Genomic DNA, 6,897 nt, shown 5'->3' with positions numbered 1-6,897 from the left:
TACTTCAGCTCAATCAGGGTTAGATGCAAACATAGTTCCTGCCCCAGGGGAAGAGGGAGGGCATCATCACACTGCATGTTCCTCCTCCTCCTCACCAGTCAATATGGGGATCTGTCAACAACAAAAAGTAAGATGTAACCAACAGATCAAAATTAAAAATGTTTGATGACAGTGCAGTATCTAATCTTAGACTATTTCAAGAAGACAATAGCAGATAATGACAGTATTATAAATGATCATGCCTTAGCGGGTCATTACTGAGACATGGTTAAGGAAGAATGTTTTGAATACTGATGTTAACCTTTCTGGTTTTAAGCTTTTTCGGCAAAACAGTTCTTCCAAAGGTGGTGGAGTGGCAATCTTTACCAAGGATCACCTTCAGTGCTCGGTTGTCTCCAAGTCTGCCCCAAAACAATTTGATTTGCAGGTTTTAAGCATTACATTTTCAAATAGCTCTTCACTGACTGTTACATTTCCTCATCTCCCACCCCTTCTAATGTGACTATCACCGACGCTTCTCCCTCTATTTCCACCTGCCCCGCTACAAAGTTTCTCCCTGCAGGCAGTCACTGAGTCCGAGGTGCTAGGAGCTCCTTGGAGCTCCTTGAACTTGACCCCCCAAAAACATCTGGGTCAGATGGTTTAGACCCTTTCTTCTTTAAGGTTGCTGCCCCTATCATCACCAAGCCTATCTCCAACCTTTTTAACCTGTCTCTCCTTTCTGGGGAGGTTCCCATTGCTTGGAAGGCAGCCACAGTTCATCCTTTATTTAATGGGGGATATCAAGCTGATCCTAACTGTTTCTATTTTGCCCTGTTAATCACAAGTGTTGAAAAAACGTGTTAATAATCAACTGACAGGCTTTCTTGATGTCTATAGTATTCTCTCTTGTATGCAATCTGGGTTCTGCTCAGGTTATGGATGTGTCACTGCAACCTTAAAGGTCCTCAATGATGTCATCATTGCCCTTGATTCTAAGCAATATAGCCCTTATGCACATTCCATGATCTAACGTTCTAAACACTTCCTATCGGTGTGGCAATTTCCGGTCAGTTTAGTACCACTATGTCACAGTTTTTTACTAGGTGTCTTCAGGCCTCAAATTAATATTAATGATGTACATCGAATTGTTAAATCAGCTTCAGAGACTCCAGCTAGCAAGAATGAAAAGGGGTTCAATATGTATATAGGAAGCTACATAGACAACTATGAAGCTAAATACCAAGTCAATGACAGATATAACGTTAGCTAGTTACTTCGTAAAATGATGTAACGTTGACAGAATCTACCTGAGAACGTGTGTATTTTCGTTAGCTTGGTTAAGTTATGCTTGCTAGCTATATTTGCTAGCTAAAAATAATTGTTATTCATGTCTTCTACACAGTATCTAACAAAGATACATTGACAGGGGAGATCACCGAGAGGGCTGCCTGTCACAGGTCCACGAGGAAGAGTGAAAAGCTGCACAGCATGAGAATAGGGAAGGTTATAGATAGCTACTAGGGACCTTGTTAAACATCTCCTGTGAGACACTGTCATCATGGTCAAAATGTGTTTGAGACAGTGTCAACGTTTAATCTTATCAGTAGATAGATATTAAAGATGGGTCCCAATCCCAATTTAGAATTGCCCACTTTACCAAATAACCTGTTAAGATCTGTTTATGCAGTGTTTGGTAATGGTGTTATTGAGACACAATCTATTCCTGTATAGTTAAATGAGCCCCAAGTTAATAAGACTAGACACTACTATGTTTATTGTTATTTATGGGCCTCATCATTCTTGTTTCTCACTTCAGTCCCTTCACTTATCTTCACAGATGGTGTTAAAGCACTCCGTGCCAGTGAGAGTGGTCCTAAGCCACTGCTCCTGTGTTGCAGGAAGTGCTGTGTGCAATCATCTGGTAGCCCTTCTTTACCAGACAGCGCACCACTCTCAATGAAACATTCCTGCTGCACCACCAGTTCACAGCTGCACAGACACAGAACAGCGTTGGCATAAGCCAAGAACACTTGTGAGTCTATCAATATCCATAAAAAAGAATTCTGTAAAGTATTCTGCCTATGTAACAGTAAATCCTTGTTAATTAGGGTGTGAATGGGATAGAGTTCCGTAAACCAACTAACTCGTGTGCTGATGGAATAAGGTAAGTTGGAGGTTCCTAGAATGGAAACATTTTAGAAAATATTTTCTTGTATCCAGATGATAATGACAAATATTTGGGACAAAGACTGGGGGCAAATATATACATGTAATCTATAAATCAGTATATTTTAATTAATTTTTAAAAAACTTTCGGGCTTGTGCTGTTTCTGGAAAAGTTACATGAGTCTTTGTCATAGTAATCTCTCCAAACTGATGGTAAGGTTTTAAAATGTTTTGCAGAAGTTGTCTCTACAAAGCACTCAATGGATACATGCCTGACATGGACCTTCTCCGCGTCTCAGAAACGTATGCCAACTTTTCTCCACTTACTGCCCCTCTTGTGACAACATTGGAAATGTCAGCTGACGTGCCCCTGGTTGAGTCCGCCTTTGGGCCAGTGTAAGCCAGCAGTGTTCTGTCCTATCAGCTTCCACAGCCAAAGACCCGTGAAATTGTGAAGATTGCCGATGTCACTTATCCACCAATACTTCCATTAGATGGCTACAGGCTTCAGGCTTCCCAGTGTGCTTACGTCCTTAGCCATCAGGAGCAGTTCCAGGTCAAGGCATTAGAGACAACCTATAAGATGTCACACAAAGTCAAGGTTGCTACAAGGGAGCAGAGCAGTAGCCCGGAATGGCATCAGCTCAGGAAAATGAGAATAACATCATCTCGCTTCCAAGAGGTTTGCCATGTCCGGGGAGAGACCTCAGCTGACCACCTAGCTGAGCGGATGTTGAAGGGATCTGGTATGCAGACCATGGAGATGAAGAGGGGGCTAGCCATGGAGCCAGTGGCTGTACAGGGATCTGGTATGCAGACCATGGATATGAAGAGGTGGCTAGCCATGGAGCCAGTGGCTGTACAGGGATCTGGTATGCAGACCATGGAGATGAAGAGGGGGCTAGCCATGGAGCCAGTGGCTGTACAGGGATGAAGTTGAAGAGATCTCATGCTTATGCCTGCTCATGCAGGTGCAAGGTCAAATCCTTCTCACAGGTTGTAGCTGGTGTGACTTTGTCATCTGTACACAGGAGGACATCCTAGTTGAAAGGATATATAAAGATCTACAGGTTTCAAAAACTATAAGAGAGAAGGTTGACCACTATTTTTACCACTACTTGCAGAACTGTCTCTCGCACCTGAATGGATCCCCTGCATGGGTGCCAGATATAGTGGTTTTATGAAAAATAAGTATTGATGTTCTTGTGAAGAAATATACAGTAGAACAGATTTGTTTAAAAAAATGTATTTCAGCAAATGTTCAACAGTTCAGTTAATCAATTACACATCTCTAACATTGTATTCAATCTTACATTCAGGTTATTCCGTTTACTTGATTTCTTTCCCCCACCCCTGTTACTCATTGCCTAATTAAAGCCAATACAAGCTCCACACAAACTGATATTCACTACAACACAAATGGTTGATACATGTCGTAGATAAACAAATTATTATTTTGCTGCTAGCAAATAAACACATGTACATTTACACTGGCTTGGCCCATGCTCTGGACTGGATCAGAGACGGCACAGTCCATAGGCAGCGCACCTTGTTCTTCATCCCCCTCAGTCGGAGCAGGAGGTTTCAGTCTTCTTTCCCAAACACCAGGTCTCTTTTGAATGTGCCAGTTCCACGCGAAGACAGTAGGAACAACACCTCTTTTTAGGTATTGTCGCCCCCCAATTTTTCCCCCAACAAAGTCACTTTCGACTAAATGTGTACTACACACCTTTGCGTGTTTGGTGACAGCAAAGTTGTCATGACGTACTGCCACCAACCACCTTTTTCTGAGCTCTTCATCGACCGGGAAACGATGGAAGCTCACAATACCATTACATTTGGAAGAAACTAAACACAGAGGCACTGAACAATGTTCATTAGCACCTCCTTCGCGGGGCTGTAATTTAAACATATTCATTGCGAACTATTTCAGTCAGAAATGCATCGACGATAGCTAGTAAGCTAATGATAAAAACAATAGCAGAACTCGCTCCGGAAGTCATCAACCCGATCGGAAGTAAATTAGAACGTTGGAGGCTGTATAATGGATAGAGCCTATTGTGCTGATATTTTTATTGACATGGCCAAAGCTTTTGTTACGGTAGACCATTCCATTCTCGTGGGCCGGCTTAGGAGTATTGGTGTCGTTGAGGGGTCTTTGGCCTGGTTTGCTAACTTCCTCTCTCAAAGAGTGCAGTGTATAAAGTCAGAAAATCTGCTGTCTCAGCCACTGCCTGTCACCAAGGAAGTACCCCAAGGCTCAATCCTAGGCCCCACGCTCTCTCAATTTACATCAACAGCATAGCTCAGGCAGTAGGGAGCTCTCTCACCCATTTATATGCAGATGATACAGTCTTATACTCAGCTGGCTCCTCCCCGGATTTTGTGTTAAATACTCTACAACAAAGCTTTTTTAGTGTCCAACAAGCTTTCTCTACCCTTAACCTTGTTCTGAACACCTCCAAAACAAAGGTCATGTGGTTTGGTAAGAAGAATGCCTCTCTTCCCACAGGTGTTGTTACTACCTCTGAGGGTTTAGAGCTTGAGGTAGTCACCTCATACAAGTACTTGGGACTATGGCTAGATGGTACACTGTCCTTCTCTCAGCACATATCAAAGCTGCAGGCTAAGGTTAAATCTAGACTTGGTTTCCTCTATCGTAATCGCTCCTCTTTCACCCCAGCTGTCAAACTAACCCTGATTCAGATTACCATCCTACCCATGCTAGATTACGGAGACATAAATGTATCGATTGTCAGGAAAGGGTGCTCTCAAGCAGATGTTTTTTACCATTCGGCCATCAGATTCATCACCAATGCTCCTTACAGGACACATCACTGCACTCTATACTCCTCTGTAAACGGGTCATCTCTGTATACCCATCGCAAGACCCACTGGTTGATGCTTATTTATAAAACCGTCTTAGGCCTCACGCCCCTCTATCTGAGATATCTACTGCAGCCCTCATTCTCCACATACAACACCCGTTCTGCCAGTCACATTCTGTTAAAGGTCCCCAAAGCCCACACATCCCCGGGTCGCTCCTTATTTCAGTTCATTACAGCTAACGACTGGAACGAGCTGCAACAAACACTCAAACTGGACATTTTCATCTCAATCGCTTCATTCAAAGACTCAATCATGGACACTCTTACTTACAGTTGTGGCTGCTTTGTGTGATGTATTGTTGTCTCTACCTTCTTGACCTTTGTGCTGTTGACTTTGCCCAATAATGTTTGTACCATGTTTTTTTGCTGCTACCATGTTGTGTTGCTACCATGTTGTTGTCATGTTGTGTTTCTGCCATGCTGTGTCACGTGTTGCTGCCTTGTTATGTTGTTGTCTTAGGTCTCTCTTTATGTAGTGTTGAGTCTCTCTTGTTGTGATGTGAGTTTTGTCCTATATTTATATTGTATTAATTAAAAAATAATAATAATAATCCCAGGCCCTGTCCCAGCAGGAGGCCTTTTGCCTTTTCATTGTAAATAAGAATTTGTTCTTAAATAACTTGCCTAGTTAAATACATTTTAAATAAATAAACATAAAGCTCTTATCATGGGACAACAGAGTGACACATAAGTACAGTACCTGATATACAGGAGATCCCATGTGATGTGAGCTCATCCAAATCTGCTGGTTGCTCTTGATCTGGTCAGTGATAGAGTCTGCCACTGTATTCTTAGTCCCATTCACTAAATTTGTGTCTAAGGACGCTATAGAAGACAGGCACACAAGGCTATATTCCCAATCTGGCTGTCATTCCTCCATACAGTAGCCTAGCAGTGGCTTTTCTAGCAGCCTAGTGCAGCCCATCCTGCCCTGTGTCAGTCTCTTTTATAGGATTATGTGTCCTGTGTATCTCCTCCAGAGGGAGATGCCATATGAGTACCGAGGAGTTAATAGCCTTAGGGGAAGCACAGTAATCCTCCATGCATTAGGGAGCTGTGCTGGGCCCATTAGCTGTGCTGGGCCACAACTCAAGGAAAGGCTAGAAACTATTGGGCCTCTGTCTGTAATTAGGTGTTTATTATCTGCTTCTAGGACAGCAAATATGACATTTATATTTGATTTATCATTGTAAGCACCTGTTGAATGCAGATAAGGCCTACACATTTCACATTCTAATCGCTTTATTCATAGGCTACTGTTACAGTAGATCTAGAAGCAGCATTTCAAAAATTCTGCTCATGTCATGTCAGACTAATCATTAGACTAGCTTACATGAGAGGGATGGGGATTATAGGCAAATGTACATCGCACGTTTACATGACATTACAAAAGTAAAGTCAGCACAAAAACATTCAGAAAATGTTGATGGAAGGGAAGGTTATTTTTTTCGCGCGAGGTGAGTATTTCGCGGCAGAGCTGTTTCACTCGCGAGGGGTCGCCAAAAACAAGTCTGTCTGTAGTCCTACCTCAGCCTCAGGGAGCGTTTCTTCTCAGCAGCTAGCTAGCCAAAATATTCACTTTATAGTCTATGATAAAAAATACCAGTATAAGTCTGAAGACAGCTCACAAGTTTACTCAGTGTATGCTATTGTTGGATTCGTTTTCGCATCCAAAAGCTAAAGGTAAAGCCAGGCAAATGACAGCTAACGTTAGCTAGTTACAGTAGTTCACTCTTAAAGTTGACAGCTGTCTTTGATGTTGTTCTCTTTGGAAATGAATCAATTATTCTTGCCAAATGACCTTCAACCTTCAATTCCTAGTTTATCCTCGGGTCAATAGCGACCGGACAGTTTTGTGGCG

This window comes from Oncorhynchus masou, chromosome 29 (assembly GCF_036934945.1).
Source record: "Oncorhynchus masou masou isolate Uvic2021 chromosome 29, UVic_Omas_1.1, whole genome shotgun sequence".
NCBI classification, from domain to species: Eukaryota; Metazoa; Chordata; class Actinopteri; order Salmoniformes; family Salmonidae; genus Oncorhynchus; species Oncorhynchus masou.
This window is presented reverse-complemented; position numbering follows the sequence as displayed.